The 19,149-nt window shown below is 38.9% G+C and overlaps 1 long non-coding RNA gene across 1 annotated transcript in view; it reads left to right on the top strand.

The window, feature by feature from the left end:
• Nucleotides 1-19,149, top strand: part of LOC145538549 (uncharacterized) — a 192,846-nt gene that overhangs the window by 168,328 nt on the left and 5,369 nt on the right. The gene's annotated exons all lie outside the window — the stretch shown is intronic.

Raw genomic sequence — 19,149 nt, forward strand, 5'->3', positions numbered from 1 at the left:
ATAATAGCATCTCATGGGGCTGTTTTTCTGAATCATCCTAGCGTTTGCACAGATATTCAGTCCATATCGATAAGAATCAGATTAGGGACTGGCAGCACCTGAACTTGTACTGGTGACTAATAAGGTGAAAAATATAGCTTTCCCCATCACTTTAATAGAAACCATCTCTGCTAGTTTTGAGCAGAAAGTCTAGAGTTTGGGGAATTTATCCAATTTGGGGAATAACACATTTGCAGCAGGTTGTTGTGATTGCTTATCTGGCTGAGGAAGGTAATGCCATTGAAATAAGCTTTAAATACCTTGCAGAATGAACAAATCCATAACCCGTGCAGGTATTTCTAGCATGGGGTGAGTTGTCAGAAACAGAAAAATAAAGTGGATAGAAGGATACGATAGAACTGTGTTCCAAAGAGCAGATGCTATAGATAGCTACATATGAGAACAACAACAGTGGAATCCCAAATATAGATAGATAGATAGAGAGATAGATAGATAGATAGATAAATATACACACACACACATCGTTTTCTGATGAGGAAGTGCACAGAATTTTTTTTTTTTTTTCAGTGAAAACTTTGCTAAAGAAAGAGGCTTACAAGCAGAGACCTAAGAAATGAGTCAGAATTATCCAAGAAACCTTGGAAAGGACTGGGTATAGGAAAGCAAGTGAAGAAAAGCTAACCGTAGCAAAGATTAGAGTGCAGGGAGAAGTGAGGTGATGAGATGGGCAAACTGAATTCTGGTGATGTGGTGACATGAGTAAAGTGAATTCTGGGATGGAACATCAGACTACCATTTTTATAGCCTAAAAGTTTCATTATTGGCAATTTTGTGCAGCTCCACACAACAGATTAGTGATTGTGTAGCAGAAATAATGTGGAGAAGGAAATGGCAACTCACTCCAGTATTCTTGCCTGGAGAATCCCAGGGATGAAGGAGCCTGGTGGGCTGCCGTCTATGGGGTCGTACAGAGTCGGACAGGACTGAAGCAACTTAGCAGCAGCAGCAGCAGCAGCAGAAATAATGAGGGCAAGTGGCAAGAGTTGAGACAGAAGAGGTTAGAAGGCACTGAAAACACAGCCCGGAAGCCACGTGGGATGGATGAATTTCACAGCTGTTCTTCTGAATGACTCAAAGTGTCAAATATGAATCAGTTCAGTTCAGTCGCTCAGTCATGTCCGAATCTTTGCGACCCCATGAATCACATCACGCCAGGCCTCCCTGTCCATCACCAACTCCCAGAGTCTACCCAAACCCATGTCCATCGAGTCGGTGATGCCATCCAACCATCTCATCCTCTGTCGTCCCCTTCTCCTCCCGCCCCCAATCCTACCCAGCATTAGGGTCTTTTCCAATGAGTCAACCCTTCGCATGAGGTGGCCGAAGTATTGGAGTTTCAGCTTCAACATTAGACCTTCCAATGAACACCCAGGATTGATCTCTTTTAGGATGGATTAATTGGATCTCCTTGCAGCCCAAGGGACTCTCTAGAGTCTTTTCCAATACCACAGTTCAAAAGCATCAATTCTTCGGCACTCAGCTTTCTTCACCGTCTAACTCTCACATCCATACATGATCACTGAAAAAACCATAGCCTTGACTAGACGGACTTTTGTTGGCAAAGTAATGTCTCTGCTTTTAAATATGCTATCTAGGTTGTCCATAACCTTCCTTCCAAGGAGTAAGCATCTTTTAATTTCATGGCTGCAGTCACCATCAGCAGTGATTCTGGAGCCCAAAAAAATAAAGTCTGACACTGTTTCCACTGTTTCCCCATCTATTTCCCATGAAGTGATGGGACCAGATGCCATGATCTTAGTTTTCTGAACGTTGAATACTCCCTATTATAAATACTCCCTATTAATATAGAAAAGTAACATTTAAGGTATTGTTAAAAGGAATGCTTTATTTTTCCACCTTGTTAACAACTTACTCATCTTTTCCTTAATATACCATGCCCACTCTGCATGAAGAAATTTGCCAAATGAGAAGATTGTGACAACATTTTATCTCTGCTGCTCTATGGGATGTGAGTCCAGATAATAGTATGTATGTGCATCTGTGTGTGTTAGGATAGAGCAGTGTGACGTGATGATTCTTTATTTTTATACTTTATGTACCTTCACAGTGAAGTGGAGATGGTACTTAGTTCTCTTGATCTGTAATCTATCTAGAGTTTTTTTCCCAGATCATGGGTCACCAGGCTATGGCAAGCCTTGCCACTTACTTTATGACACATCATTCTACTGATTTAACTCAGTAATACTGTTTTACCCATACATGCAGAAAAGGTGTCTGTATATATGTATGTATATGTCTTATTACAGAAATATGTGAATAAATGCTGTGCTATTGGATAAAAATGACTTTCTTCCTGTTCTCATTTCCTTTGGCTCATAATAATTTCCAGAGTACAGGCAATATTTAAAAGATGAGAAAAACTGATCCTTAGTAAACAAAGGGATCTCCAGAGAGCTCAGAGAAAATCAGCACCACAATTAAATGAGAATCTGAGGGGACTGAAATCCAAGACTGTAGAATATCAAGGAGAGAGTTGAAAGGATATTGGCAGCCAACCTTTCAATGATATTTTAATAAATGTTGTTAACTCTGTGCATTTAAAGTCAGCTGGAGACTCTCTGAGTTTTGTTTATCAGCTTTTCTGGGCCTGAATGAGAAATATCTTTGTTCTCTTTATATTACTATCATAAATGTTGATTTTGGGGGCAATTTTCTGAGTACATCAAACTAAACAGAGAGGCATTTAAAATGTATTATTCTTTGAAAATTTTGTCTGGTTATGTATTACTTCAGCATGTAGCAGCATCTGTGACACATGTCAACCCTATATGACAAGCAGCATGAAAAATAAATTTGAAATCTGGAAAAAATAAATGCAGGAATCAGTGACTTCTGGTGGCTGCAATGAACTGTGTACTCCACGCTTGACAATTTCATGTTTTATGCAGAAGAAAAATACTTGGAGAAGGCATTGGGAAGTCTAGACCAAAGCCACTTGCAATCAATGAAACAAAAGAAGTATAAGCATCTGAGAAACGTGATCACATATTATTTCCTAGGGATTTTGGGAGCTGTATATGTCAGTATCCCCAAAAGGGAGGGACTCCATTTTTCCCTTAGGAATTTTATAGGTTTATATAGCTCTTGAATGTATCTGTTTCTGGTAAATTCACTGTAAGAAAATATCAAGGAAGAAAAATTACAGACCATGCTGTTCCTTGGTAAGAGTGGAAATAGGAGAACTGCAAATTTTATTTACCCTAAGCCCTTGATCTGTCCTTCAGCTATGATGCCATTCCTGGCATTTATTCTCACCTACAGATGACATTGGATTCTTCCTGAAGCACTAACTGAAAATAAAGACATCCACTCCTTGATAGGAAAATGGGATATTGTCCACTTAAGGGTGCCTACTTTAGTGGATTCCTGAAAATAGGAGTATTTTCATAACTCTAAAAAGCAAAGAAGAGTGGAATGGAGTAGAGTTCAGATTAAACTGGATTTCATTTCCAGTTCTACCACTATAAAATTGCACGTCAATGGTAAAGTGTGTTTATTCTCTTTGAGACACAGCTTCTTCATTTGTAAATATCGGATGACTTTCCTTTCTTGTTTAATATAAGGCTTAAATGAGATCGCTTGTAAAAATAATTTCTAGTATGGTGCCCAACATATAGTCAGCATTCAAAATGTGACTTCCTCTTCATTCTTTAATTTTAGGTGAGATATATGTGGCAGTATTAATCACTAGACAAGACAAAACTCTGCCCAGTATCTATTAAAATTAGACAGTGTGGTCCAGTGGTTTCTAATTGCAGCATTATTTCAGCAGTACCTGGAAAGTAGCAGACCCTCAATAAGTGCTTGTATACTGAGTGGTGTGTAGGTGAGCATGTGCTAACGGTAATGCCTTGGTAAAGCTATAGTCACATGATTACTGATGTGAGCTCATCCCCTCAGAATCATGTTTACCAAAGTGAGAAATGCTCTTCCTTTGCACAAAGAACACACAAATACACTAGCACTCTATTAGCATGAGAAGAAATGGGACACTTAATTCATCTGTGACCAATTCACTTTTTTATTTTATCAAGAAAAATAGATGAAATTAATGATACATTATAATGAACATCTGTTGCTGTTGTTCGGTTTCTAAGTTATGTCTGACCCTTTGTGACTCCACAAACTCAAGCACTCCAAGCTACTCTGTCCTCTACTATTTCCTGGAATTTGATCAAATCCATGTCCATTGAGTAAGTGATGCTATCTAATCATCTCATCCTCTGCCACCCTGTTTTCCTTTTGCCTTCAATCTTTCCCAGCATCAGGGTCTTTTCCAATGAGGCAGTTCTTAGCATCAGGTAACCAAAGTATTGGAGCTGTAGCTTCAGTATCAGTCCTTCCAATAAATATTCAGAGTTGATTTCCTTTAGGGTTGACTGCTTTGATCTCCTGAACATCCTAGAACCTGTTAAAATAGAATACTGCTAAAATGAGGATAAAAATATACACAGTATACAGCTCTTGAGATTAGGATAGTTAGGGTTAAGAAAAGGATGATGAAAAACTGACTTTAAGATATAACTTAGGACTCTTTTCTGTCACATACGGACTGGAATGATTGATGATGCTACCACCATTGTCAATGCAAGTTTTAGAAGATGTGAATCACTTTCAATGCAATATGTTCAGGTTCAGATCATCTGCAAATGAACTTGTGTTACTGTTTCTTAATTTTATATATTAAAAATTCAGTTCTAGAAATACAAATTATTTGTACCAGAATTGAATTTCAACTTACATTCTGTTAGCAGAGGCATGATAAATCTTTGTTTCATGGTTATATTGATGATCTGAATCCTTAAACTACAAGGGAAAGTACATACCAGCCATTTTCAGCATGTCTTAAAAAATACTAGCTTTCTAAAAATCAATATATGGTACTTTTTCAAAACAGTTGTTCTTTTAAAGAAAAAAACCAAGCTAGTGACTTATAATGATATAACTTTGTTCCCATTATTGTCAACGGTGACGGGTTAACATGAATGTGTTCTCTGACAATTTCCATCTTGCTCTCACATGCATTTCAGCCTATACGAACCCTCAGGGAAGGAGAGATGTTCATTATTTTAATCTTCACTCCACTTTCCCAGTGTGATCTGTCCAGGAGACCAGGAATAGTGTGGGAAGATACATGTGGAAGCAAATACAAGCCAGCATTTCCATTTCCTATGTAAGCAGAAAGAGCTACAAACGTCTGGCTTATCCACAATCCCCAAGAAGCTGAGAATAGTCTTGGAAGGGAGTGATTATAATGCATTTGCTTTTTGTACCTATAGCCTGACAAAGTTAGTGTGATGTTAAATTGTTTGCTGAATAAAGGAATGAAAGTCACTTAGAACTAACATGACATAAACAATTTGGAATCAGCCTTTTTGTTCTGGCTTTGGCTTCTTGGGCCCTTGCAAATCAACACCTTCATCAGTCTTTGCTGGAGCCTGTCTTCTCTTTGTCTTCTTTTCTTAAAATTGGAGTATAGTTAATTTACGATGTTTTGTTAGTTTCAGGCATACAGTGTAGTGATTCAGTATTTTCTTAACTGAGGTATAGTTGATTTACGGTATTGTGTTTAGTTTCAGGTGTACAACAAATTGGTCTAGTTATATACATATTTATGTCTATTCTTTTTTAATTCTTTCCCCTTATAGATTTTTACAAATACTGAGTATAGTTCTCTGTGCTATGCAGTAGGTATTTGCTGGTTATTTTATATATAGTAGTGTGCATATGTTAATTTAAAACTCCTAGTTTATCCTCTCCCCTCTTTCCCTTTTGGTAAGCACAAGTTTGTTCTTTATGTACATGGGTTTGTTTTTGTTGTGTAAATAAGTTCATTTGTATCATTTTTTAATTCCACATAAAAGTGATACATTTTATTTTCCCCAATTTACTTCTCTGGGTCCATTCATGGAGCTGCAAATGGCATTATTTCATTTATTTTTATGGCTGAGTAATATTCCATTGTTTATATGTACCGCGTCTTTATCCATTCCTCTTTTGATGGACATTTAGGTTGTTTCCATTTCTTGGTTATTGTAAATAGTGCTACAGTGAACATTGAAGTGCATGTAACTTTTCAAATTAGGGTTTTCTTCAGATATATGCCAAGAGTAGGGTCACAGGATAATAAGATAACTCTGTTTTTAGTTTCTCAAGGAACCTCCATACTGCTCTCCATAGTGGCTGCACTAATTTGCATTCCTACCAACAGTGTATGAGGGTTCCCTTTTCTCTACACCCTCTCAAGCATTTATTATTTATAAACTTTTTGGCTTTGGCCATTCTGACCATTGTGAGGTGATATGTCTTTGTAGTTTTCATTTGCATTTCTCTAATAATTAGTGATGTTGACAATTTTTATATGCCATTAAAAGTTATTACAAGGTAATGGCTATAATTTCCTATGCTATACAGTATATCCTTGTTGCTTATCTATTTTGTACATAGTAGTTTGTACCCCTTAATCTCGTACCCTCTATACCTTGGCAATTATAAATAGTACTGCTATGTGTACTGGGGCAAGTGTGTCTTCTTAAAAGAACATTTTCTTTCTTTTCTGATTGTATATCTAGGAGCAGAATTGGTGGATCATATGGTGATTCTACCTTCAGTTTTATGAGGAAGCTCCATGCTGTTTTCCCTAGTGACTGCACTAATTTGTATTCCCACCAACAGTGTGCAAGGATTCTCTTTACTTTATATCCTTTCCAGCATTTATTTATAGAATTTTTGATGATAGTCATTCTCATAAGTGTGAGATGATGTCTTATTGTTGTTTTGATTTGCATTTCTATAATAATTAGTGATGTTAAGCATCTTTTCACATGCCTGTTCTATTCATTTTCTGAGATCTATGATTGTACAAAAATTAGAGCAGGACATCTACACACCTTTGAATATTAAGGACAAATAAGTTCCAGGATTTCTATCTAATCTAAAGAATTATATCTAAGAAAATCAGAGCTTGATTTTTAATTTTTCCCAAGTACAGTTAGTCCTCATTATTAGCCAATTCTGTTCATTCATCTGCTTGCTAAAATTTATTTGGAACCCCAAAGTTAATATTCTCAGCACTTTGAAGGCCATTCGCAGACATGCACAAAGTGGGAAAAATTTTTGTTGCCCCCAGGTAACATTCCCAGCTGAGATGGATCAAAACTACACCCTCCCTTCTTGTTTCAGCTTCCAGGCTGAAACACGTCCCTTTTGATGTTTGTTTAGTTTTGCATTGTGTGTTTCACATCTTTGTGCTTTTTGTTGGTGATTTTGCTGTTTAATGTGGCCAGCAAGAACAATGCTGTCTACTATTCCTAACCACAAGAAGCTTGTGAAGAAAAACACGTGTTAGAAAAGCTTTGCTTAGTCATTAGAGTGCTGTCGTCTATGAGTTCAAAGTTGATGAGTCATCAGTATATATTAAATCAGATGTCTTTTAACAGAAACAGATATAAAGAAAATTAATATTCATTGGTTGATGACAATGTGACCAGGGACTCCCAGGAACCTAACCTTGTATTTGCTTGAGGAGCATTGGTACAGTATTTGCTCATTTAGTGTTTATGGCAACTTTGTGGAAGATATCTACCTCAAATGACAGTCAAACTGGTTTTAGATAGGAGGAAAAAGTCAAATCAGAAAAAATGTGGCTGGTAGGACATCATACCACAGATACTTCTCAACTTCATATTACAACTAGGACTTCCAAAATATTGCTCTTCTAATTAAATTGACACCTACATGTGTGAGTGTATGTGTGTGGCTATGCACAAACATAGCATTTTTTTTAAGTTATTTCTTAAAAGTGAAGAATATGAGATACCAAATCTTATAAAAATATTGGATAGATACCTTAAGAAGTTAATATTATTGATAAACTAGAGTCAATGTTTGTTGAAGCTTTTATACTGTTTTGCTGTTGTTGTTGTTATTTAGTCACTAGTCATGTCCAGCTCTTTTGTGACCCCGTGGACTATAACTCACTGGGCTCTTCTGTCCATGGGATTTTTCAGGCAAGAACACTGCCATTTTCTTCTCCAGGGGATTTTCCTGTCCCTGGGATTGAACCTGTGTCTCCTGCATTGAGAGGCAGATTCTTTTTATTGCTGAACCACCTGGGAAGCCTGAATATTAATTACTGTTTGGCACTCAGATATTCCTTAGAAGCCAGATCTCCCTTGGATGTATAGATAGCTAGGGAATTAAGCCCTACAAATATATCACTGTGGCATTTTCCATGGCTTTTCACATGAGATTTCTTTGGAAATAAGAAGTGGGCTACAAATGCGCCCAAGTGCGTTTTTTTTTTTTTTTTTTAATCTATTTCTTTTAGCAAACTTGTCACCATAGATTCATTTTCTTTCACATATAAGGTGATGGATAAATATGTCTGCCTATGGGTGAAAGAAGTTTTCAGAGATGAGTGCTTCAAGGTCATAAGGTTTTAAGAAGACATATTTTCCTGCCAGCTTGCTTGGTTGGGTCATGCCTTTTCTTGGTGCTATAAAAACTTAGAAGACAATTAAGCTATGAACTGTTTGACTTCAATTGCTTTCCTGTAATCGCAAGTCTGCATTGTTAGAGAATACACCTCATGGAAGGTGGTATGTAATGAGTTCCTTGGTGACAGTAAGTTGCACTGTCCCTGTCCCTCCTTCCCATTGCATTCTTTATTATTTCAAAAAGGCAAGGCTCCTTGAAAGGTTAAAACAAGTTATATGAGCAGTTGAAGAGTGGATTTTAATTTAATAATGCTTTATTTAGAATCTGTGCTATGGTAAGCCCTATATTGTCTTAGACATGCCTATGTTTTCTGGATTGAGAGGGTTTTCTCATGTACCTAGAAGGCTAGAATACAAACAGAAATCTTTCTTATAGAATGTTGGTTCAGTTCAGTTCAGTTGCTCAGTCATGTCCGACTCTTTGCGACCACATGAATTGCAGCATCCCAGGCCTCCCTGTCCATCACCAACTCCCGGAGTTTACCCAAACCCATGTCCATCGAGTCAGTGATGCCATCCAACCATCTCATCCTCTGTCATCCTCTTATCCTCCTGCCCCCAATCCTACCCAGCATTAGAGTCTTTTCCAATGAGTCAACTCTTCGCATGAGGTAGCCAAAGTATTGGAGTTTCAGCTTCAACATCAGTCCTTCTAATGAACACCCAGGATTGATCTCCTTTAGGATGGATTGATTGGATCTCCTTGCAGTCCAAGGGACTCTCAAGAGTCTTCTCCAACACCACAGTTCAAAAGCATCAATTCTTCGGCACTCAGCTTTCTTCACCGTCCAACTCTCACATCCATACATGACCACTTGAAAAACCATAGCCTTGATTAAACGGACTTTTGTTGATAAAGTAATGTCTCTGTTTTTTAATATGCTATCTAGGTTGGCCATAACCTTCCTTCCAAGGAGTAAGCGTCTTGAAAAACCATAGCCTTGATTAAACGGACTTTTGTTGATAAAGTAATGTCTCTGTTTTTTAATATGCTATCTAGGTTGGCCATAACCTTCCTTCCAAGGAGTAAGCGTCTTTTAATTTCGTGACTGCAATCACCATCAGCAGTGATTTTGGAGCTCCCAAAAATAAAGTCTGACACTGTTTCCACTGTTTCCCCATCTATTTCCCATGAAGTGATGGGACCAGATGCCATGATCTTAGTTTTCTGAACGTTGAGCTTTAAGCCAACTTTTTCCCTCTCCTCTTTCACTTTCATCAAGAGGCTCTTTAGTTCTTCTTCACTTTCTGCCCTAAGGGTGGTGTCATCTGCATATCTGAGGTTATTGATATTTCTCCCAGCAATCTTGATTCCAGCTTGTGTTTCTTCCAGTCCAGCATTTCTCATGATGTACTCTGCATATAAGTTAAATAAGCAGCATGGCAATATACAGCCTTGACGTACTCCTTTTCCTATTTGGAACCAGTCTATCGTTCCATGTCCAGTTCTAACTGTTGCTTCCTGACCTGCATACAGGTTTCTCAAGAGACAGGTCAGATGGTCTGGTATTCCCATCTCTTTCAGAATTTTCCACAGTTTATTGTGATCCACACAGTCAAAGGCTTTGGCATAGTCAATAAAGCAGAAATAGATGTTTTTCTGGAACTCTCTTGCTTTTTCGATGATCCAGCGGATATTGGCAATTTGATTTCTGATTCCTCTGCCTTTTCTAAAACCAGCTTGAACATCTGGAAGTTCATGATTCCTGTATTGCTGAAGCCTGGCTTGGAGAATTTTGAGCATTACTTTACTAGCGTGTGAGATGAGTGCAATTGTGCGGTAGTTTGAGCATTCTTTGGCATTGCCTTTCTTTGGGATTGGAACAAAAACCGACCTTTTCCAGTCTTGTGGCCACTGCTGAGTTTTCCAAATTTGCTGGCATATCGAGTGCAGCACTTTCACAGCATCACCTTTGAGGATTTGAAATAGCTCAACTGGAATTCCATCACCTCCACTAGCTTTGTTCGTAGTGATGCTTTCTAAGGCCCACTTGACTTCACATTCCAGGATGTCTGGCTCTAGGTGAGTGATCACACCATTGTGTTTATATTGTTCGTAGGAATGACTTAAGATGTTTTTTCATAGATAAGTTATTTGATATCCTTAACCCTCAGTTTTCTTGTCTACAAAATGGGATAATGTTTTATACCTTACAAAGTTACTGTGAGGAATACATTGAGACACATAAAGTAATTAGCACAGGACCTGACACAGTAGAGTTGATCCATAAAGGTTTGTTACTATGTTGCTGATGATGGTGTTATTATCAGAGAAGTAGATTCAAACAGTTTAGAAGATCAGCAGTTCAATTTCCCATTACCTTGGAGAATGCTTAGCACTTACTGGACCTTAGGAAAATGAGGAAAAAGAGCCTTTCTTGTGCTTGGCATTAAGACATCACAATGGACAGCCATACTTACTAATTGAATTTCTAACTTATTGCCACTCTAGATTTACTTGCTACAGAACATGACTGAATAATAAAATACTTTTATTTAAAATACATACAGCAGAGTGGCAGTGACATTGGAAATTATCACAGTATCAACTCGAAGGTGCCATTTAAAATGCTTTCTTGCTATGTCTTGTACTCTTGCCAGCTGGAGTTTTGTTGAATCCTGATGGATTGGTCAGTCTTTGAGCTAGGTCCACCCAGGGGAAAATTCCTGACTCCTAGGATCTATAGGTGGAAAACTCAGTTATCTGCTGAAGCCCCTATCACGCCTGGATATCAAGCATCTCTTAGATATACTGGAAGAAGACATTGGAAATAAGAAAATTAAGTGCACTTTTCTGTATTCATTTCCAATATTTTACTGAATGATTGGCAGGTTAAGGATTATTTTACTGAAAGGGTATAAGTAATACCACAGGAAGCTATCTTTATAAAGTAACCCTGACCATTACATTATTATTGAAGGAGGAGTAAAAAAATAACTAAGAACTCAAATTGTGAGCTCAGATAAGCTGAATTACATACCCTGATTCTCTATGTGGATTTTCACAGAAAATTTCAAAAGGATATCAGAATTTTCCTTGTAAAAGGTGCCTTTTAGCTTATCCAGTTACATCTAATCTCTCTTGTTAAATCATTTCACTTCAGCATTTCTCGATTACCCTTATTTCCTTCATTTCTCTGATTTCTTTTCAAATTATTATTTTGCCTTACCCAAAAAATAGTTTTATAAAATCAAAGTCATGGACATGTATGCAATGTTTTACAAATCTCCACAGATTGACATGAGAATTGTGATTGTTACCTGGTTTCCATCTCTGTTTATCTTTCTTCCTCTTGTGTGTAAAGCCAAGATAATTTTTTTCTAGCTTTTTTAAGTTAGAGGTGGTCTCATGATCTAGGTCTAGTCAATGAGATAGGAACAAAATTCTCCTAGAAAGATCCTGGTATAGATTCTTATTTCCTGATAAGAGATAGATACCTGATAGTTGCTAGTATTACCACTTCCCATTTCCATTTTTGAACAAGGATTTGATGCCTAATCAAAGCAGCCCTCTTACCACCATGATGTAATAAGAAGTGTCATTTTGAAAATGGATGCAGTCCAGGAGCCTGGGGATGCTGTGATATCATTATGTTACTGAATCAATCCAGAGATATCGCCTATCTCTATCACACCCCTGGTAGTTGGATGTCCTATTACTTATGACCAGTTGTTGTTGTTTAGCCACCAACTCATGTCTGACTCTTTGTGACCCCATGGACTGCCATGCTGTCCATGGGATTTCCCAGGTAAGAATACTGGAGTGGGTTGCAAATACCTACTCCAAGGGAGCTTCCCAACTGAGGGTTGGAACCCCCATCTCCTGCATTGGCAGGCAGATTCTTTATCACTGAGACACCAGAGAAAAGCATCCAAGAGGAGCTACCACAGGGCAGAGGTCAGGGGCAGTGGCTGATTGGTGCTACCCCAGGCCCGAGGTAAGGGGTGGCGGCTGAGAGGAGCTACCATAAGTCCGAGGTAAGGGGCAGTGGCTGTGCTTTGTTGGAGCAGCTGTGAAGAGAGAACTCGCATCCAAGGTTAAGAGTAACCCAGGTAAGACGGTGGGCACTGAGAGAGGGCATCAGGGGGCAGACAGGCTGAAACTACAGTCACGGACAACTAGCCAATCTGATCACATGGACCACAGGCTTGTCTAAGTCAATGAAACTAAGCCATGCCGTGTGGGGCCACCCAAGACAGACAGGTCATGTTGGAGAGGTCTGACACACTGTGGTCCACTGGAGAAGGGAATGGCAAACCACTTCAGTATTCTTGCCTTGAGAACCTCATGAACAGTATGAAAAGGCAAAAAGATAGGACACTGAAAGATGAACTCCCCAGGTCAGTAGGTGCCCAATATGCTACTGGAGATCAGTGGAGAAATAACTCCAGAAAGAATGATGGGATGGAGCCAAAGCAAAAACAACACCCAGTTGTGAATGGGACTGGTGAAAGAAGCAAGATTCGATGCTGTAAAGATCAATATTGCATAGAAACCTGGAATGTTAGGTCCATGAATCAGGGCAAATTGGAAGTGGTCAAACAGGAGATGACAAGAGTGAACATCGACATTCTAGGAATCAGTGAACTAAGATGGACTGGAATGGGAGAATTTAACTCAGATGACCGTTATATCTATTACTGTGGGCAGGAATCCCTTAGAAGAAATGGAGTAGCCATCATAGTCAACAAAAGAGTCTGAAATGTAGTACTTGGATACAATCTCAAAAATGACAGAATGATCTCTGTTCGTTTCCAAGGCAAACCATACAATGTCATGGTAATTCAAGTCTGTGCCCTGACCAGTAACACCGAAGAAGCTGAAGCTGAAGAGTTCTATGAAGACCTACAAGACCTTTTAGAACACCCAAAAAAGATGTCCTTTTCATTATAGCGGACTGGAATGCAAAAGTAGCAAGTCAAGAAACACCTGGAGTAACAGGCAAATTTGGCTTTGGAGTACAGAATAAAGCAGGGCAAAGGATAAAAGAGTTTTGCCAAGAGAATGCACTGGTCATAGCAAACACCCTCTTCCAACAACACAAAAGAAGACTCTACACATGGACATCACCAGATGGTCAATACTGAAATCAGATTGATTATATTCTCTGCAGCCAAAGACGGAGAAGCTCTATACAGTCAGCAAAAACAAGACTGGGAGCTGACTGTGGCTCAGATCATGAACTCCTTATTGCCAAATTCAGAATGAAACTGAAGAAAGTGGAGAAAACCACTAGACCATTCGGGTATGACCTAAATCAAATCCCTTATGACTATACAGTAGAAGTGAGAAATAGATTTAAAGGACTAGATCTGATAGAATACCTGATGAACTATGGATGGAGGTTCATGACATTGTACAGGAGACAGGAATCAAGACCATCCCCAAGAAAAAGAAATGCATAAAAGCAAAATGGGTGTCTGAGGAGGCTTTGCAAATAGCTGTGAAAAGAAGAGAAGCGAAAAGCAAAGGAGAAAAGGAAAGCTGCAGCCATTTGAATGTAGAGTTTCAAAGAATAACAAGGAGAGATAAGAAAGCCTTCCTCAGTGATCAATGCAAAGAAATAGAGGAAAACAATAGAGTGGGAAAGACTAGAGATCTTTTCAAGCAAATTAGAGATACCAAGGGAACATTTCATGCAAAGATGGGCTCGATAAAGGACAGAAATGGTAGGGACCTAACAGAAGCCAAAGATATTAAGAGGTGACAAGAATACACAGAAGAATTGTACAAAAAAGTTCTTCACGACCCAGACAATCACGATGGTGTGATCACTCACCTAGAGCCAGACATCCTGGAATGTGAAGTCAAGTGGGCCTTAGAAAGCATCACTACGAACAAAGCTAGCGGAGTTGATGGAATTCCAGTTGAGCTATTTCAAATCCTGAAAGATGATGCTGTGAAAGTGCTGCACTCAATATGCCAGCAAATATGGAAAACTCAGCAGTGACCACAGGACTGGAAAAGGTCAGTTTTTGTTCCAATCCCAAAGAAAGGCAATGCCAAAGAATGCTCAAACTACCACACAATTGCACTCATCTCACATGCTAGTAAAGCAATGCTTAAAATTCTCCAATCCAGGCTTCAGCAATACATGAACCGTGAACTTCCAGATGTTCAAGCTGGTTTTAGAAAAGGCAGAGGAACCAGAGATCAAATTGCCAATATCTGATGGATCATCGCAAAAACAAGAGAGTTCCAGAAAAACATCTATTTCTGCTTTATTGACTATGCCAAAGCCTTTGACTGTGTGGATCCCAATAAACTGTGGAAAACCCTGAAAGAGATGGGAATACAAGACCACCTGTCCTGCCTCTTGAGAAACATGTATGCAGATCAGGAAGCAACAGTTAGAACTGGACATGGAACAGACTGGTTCCAAATAGGAAAAGGAGTACGTCAAGGCTGTATGTTGTCACCCTGCTTATTTAACTTATATGCAGTGTACATCATGAGAAATGCTTGGTTGGAGGACGCACAAGCTGGAATCAAGATTGCCAGGAGGAGTATCAATAACCTCAGATATGCAGATGACACCACCCTTATGGCAGAAAATGAAAAATAAATAAAGAGCCTCTTGATGAAAGTGAAAGTGGAGAGTGGAAAAGTTGGCTTAAAGCTCAACATTAATAAAACTAAGATCATGGGATCTGGTTCCATCACCTCATGGCAGATAGATGGGGAAACAGTGGAAACAGTGGCTGACTTTATTTTGGGGGGCTCCAGAATTACTGCAGATGGCGACTGCAGCCATGAAATTTAAAGACGCTTACTCCTTGGAAGGAAAGTTATGACCAACCTAGATAGCATATTAAAAAGCAGAGACATTACTTTGCCAACAAAGGTCCGTCTAGTCAAGGCTATGGTTTTTCCAGTGGTCATGTATGGATGTGAGAGTTGGACTTTAAAGAAACCTGAGTGCCGAAGAATTGATGCTGTTGAACTGTGGTGTTGGAGAAGACTCTTGAGAGTCCCTTGGACTGCAAGGAGATCCAACCAGTCCATCCTAAAGGAGATCAGTCCTGGGTGCTCATTGGAAGGACTGATGTTGAAGCTGAAACTCCAATACTTTGGCCACCTGATGCGAGGAGTTGACTCATTGGAAAAGACCCTGATGCTGGGAAAGATTGAGGGCAGGATGAGAAGGGGATGACAGAGGATGAGATGGCTGGATGGCATCATCGACTCGATGGACATGGGTTTGTATGGACTTAAGGAGTTGGTGATGGATAGGGAGGCCTGGCTTGCTGCGGTTCATGGGGTTGCAAATAGTCGGACACGACTGAGCAACTGACCTGAACTGAATACAAATACCAAATTCATTAAATAATACATCTACAGCTTACAACATTTTTTTTTTTTTAATTGTGAGAGCACAAGGTAAGACAAAGTATATTATGTGATTCTGAGAAGCAAATTGTCCCATTGTGTAGAATCTTAAACTGCCTAAACTTCAGCTTTGGTGAAGAGCTGAATAAAATAAATAAAAACTGAAAAGACTAATTTGGTGCCTCAGACAGTAAAGAATCTGCCTGCAGTGCAGGAGACCTGAGTTTGATCCGTGAGTTGGGAAGATCCGCTGGGGAAGGGAATGGCTACCCACTCCAATATTCTTGCCTGGAGAATTCTACAAACAGAGGAACCTGGCAGGCTACAGTTCACGGAGTAGCAAAGAGTTGGTTACGGCTGAGTGGCTAACACTTTCACTTTTTTTTTACTTAGGTTATAGGAGAAGTTTATAAATAATTTAAATATATGAAGAAAAGAGAGGTGAGAGTACAACCTAACGATCTTCCTTTTAGAGAGCTTGATTCTCATCTGTGATAGTTATCATACTGGTTATATTTATCCGTACCTAGAATGTGGGTATCATAATAATACTTGCTGCCTTTGACACAGTTCACAAGGAATGTACTCGCAGTGACGCAGCCTGTGCTAATGTGTCAGAGAAACAGTAAAGATGACTATTCTTGGCTCTAAAATTAACTTGCTGCATGGCCTCAGGCAAGACACTCAATCTCCCTGCTCAGTTTTCCCAATCTGTAAGGACAGAATGATAATTCTTGTATAAAATTTTCCTTCAGAGGGCTATTGAAAGGATTATTAAAAGCACATTTTGAATCCATTGAAGAAAAAATAAATGCTTTATAAAAGTAGAAAATTTAAGTTATTTTCCCAGGAATGGAGAAGAGGAGACATATTTCATGGCTGCCTATGGCCTTACACAGCCTGTAATAATAGCTCAGGAAAGAGCCTGTGGGGATGGAGTCAGTTACAGGCCTGCTCTCTGATCTCCATTTCCTCTGCACTGCAAAAAGGAGAGGGTACCATGCCCTGCTCCTAGTGTTGCATTTAAGGGACAAGTTAAGACAGAGTGACCTTCTTAGGCTTTTCCATCAATATATGTGGAATAGAATGTGATAAGGAGTTGATATCCATGAAAGGAAGATATGGCCCAGTTATTTATTATGAACTTGCTGCTGCTGCTGCTAAGTCGCTTCAGTCGTGTCCGACTCTGTGCAACCCCATAGACGGCAGCCCACCAGGCTCCGCGGTATCCACCCCTAAATGAACAAAGTTTTATAATAGGTATTTTACCAGGAGTGTAGTACCACATTGGGCTTCCCAGGTGGCGCTAGTAGTAAAGAATCCTCTTATCAATGTTGGAGGCCCAAGTTCCATCACTTGGGAGCTTTAGGTTCAAGCTTTTATTAGTCATTTCTTGAAGTAGGATTCTATTGACATCTTATATTTCATCAGTCTCCATTATGATATTACTTTCACATTGGTACTAGATTTCTTTTGAAAGCGAAAATATTTTCTATTTCTGTTCAAACACTTCCAGTGTTTAACGTTGCCTACAATTTCAGAACCAAATTTTATTTAAGCAGTTAAGATCCTCTACAGTATGACACAAAGGATATGAATTTTAGTAAGCTCCAGGAGATGGCAGAGAACAGAGGAGGCTGGTGTGCTGCAGTCTATGGGGTCACAACGAGTCAAACACAACTTAGTCACTCAACAACAGCAATATGATTTACATCTACTATTGTCAATACAAAAGTTTCATCTGCCTGAATTGTCTTTCCTGTTTGTGCCTATTTTACCCCCAAAACCCATCCCACTTTTTCTAATTTAAAAAGAGCTTAAGCATACATCAAGACTTGTGCCAAATGCCATCTCATAGAAGCTGTTTCTAGTTCCCGTAGTGTATAATAATTCTGTAGGATTTTTATTTTTCTTAAATGCTATCTCATTTAATAGTTGAAATCTTCTATTTCAGTTATTTGGGCATCATTTTACTTCACCCTTCTGCACTGAACTCTCCTAGAAGGAAGAGACTATGTTCTAATGATCTATTCCAGGGCCTAACATATAATGCACTGGTCATCAAGGTAATCAATAAAGGAAAAATAAAAAAAGTGTTAGGTTAAATTATACTCTAAAGCCACTAATGTGTATTGTATTGGGATAACCGAAATGAAATACTGAACTAGGAAATGAGTGGACAGTATTGTGTTTGAATTCTGATCGATTCACAACTTGGGGGAAGTGAAGGGTAGTGAAGGAAAGGTGAGACTTATGTCCACATGTCCATGTGAGCCAATGTCACATGCTCACCCAAAGACTCACAGTTATGACTTGGAAGGTGTTCACAGCTGAGTAGGCACTTAATGTAATTGATCAACATTAAAAGAGAAGACGGGAGATAGTAATCCTAGAAAACATTGCTGTAAGTAGGTGGAATAGCTGAGATTTTTATGCTATGACTATAAAACTCATAACATTTTAGCAAATGAAAATATTCAATAGATAAATTAAAAAAAATATTTGCAGTCAAATAATAATAACCTCTAACACCCACTGAATTTTTCTAATGTACCGTGCTGTGTTCTAATTCCCTGCTGTGAATTTCATACTTTATAGTTCTTACTCCTCCCAACAACCCTATACAATAGGCATTGTTTTTCCTCATTTTACATAAGGGGAAACTGAGATGGGGAAACTGAGATTAGGTAACTTGCCCAAGGCCACCCAACTGCTTAAATAGTAGAGCCCTTATTCATACCAGGTCAGTCTCACATCAAAGCTTATGTTCTTCCTTGTTTGTTTTCTTCTCTCAAATGATCTAAGCTTTCTTGTAAGTTTTCTGCAGTTTGACAATTTAAAAAAATTCCAGGTTGGAAATCTGAGTGGTTTGCTCAGGCATCTGCCTGGTTAAGGCAGGAGAATGACTCCTTCCACCTCATTACAAAGTTCTTATTCTCTCTGCACCATACACAGACAGACCAATGTATTTATCTGTTGTACATTTTAGCTCTATCATTTCTTTTTGGTCAGCTTAGATCTTACAGGTGTTTACCATAAACATTAATGATTTAGGTCAGTGAGGCTAGAGTTTATAGTTTAAATTTGGGCAGGAAGAAATAACAGTTCTTTTTTGGCCCAGTGTACATGATAGATGCATAAGCAGGAAGAGGGACACTTCACCGTCACTGTCAGTGTATTGGATTTCAAAATGTCACCTCATCAGTCTGTTGTGGAGATGCCTGATGTGTTCCAGGACTT

Source organism: Giraffa tippelskirchi, chromosome 2 (genome assembly GCF_054371585.1).
Source record: "Giraffa tippelskirchi isolate mGirTip1 chromosome 2, T2T-mGirTip1v1.2.pri, whole genome shotgun sequence".
NCBI classification, from domain to species: Eukaryota; Metazoa; Chordata; class Mammalia; order Artiodactyla; family Giraffidae; genus Giraffa; species Giraffa tippelskirchi.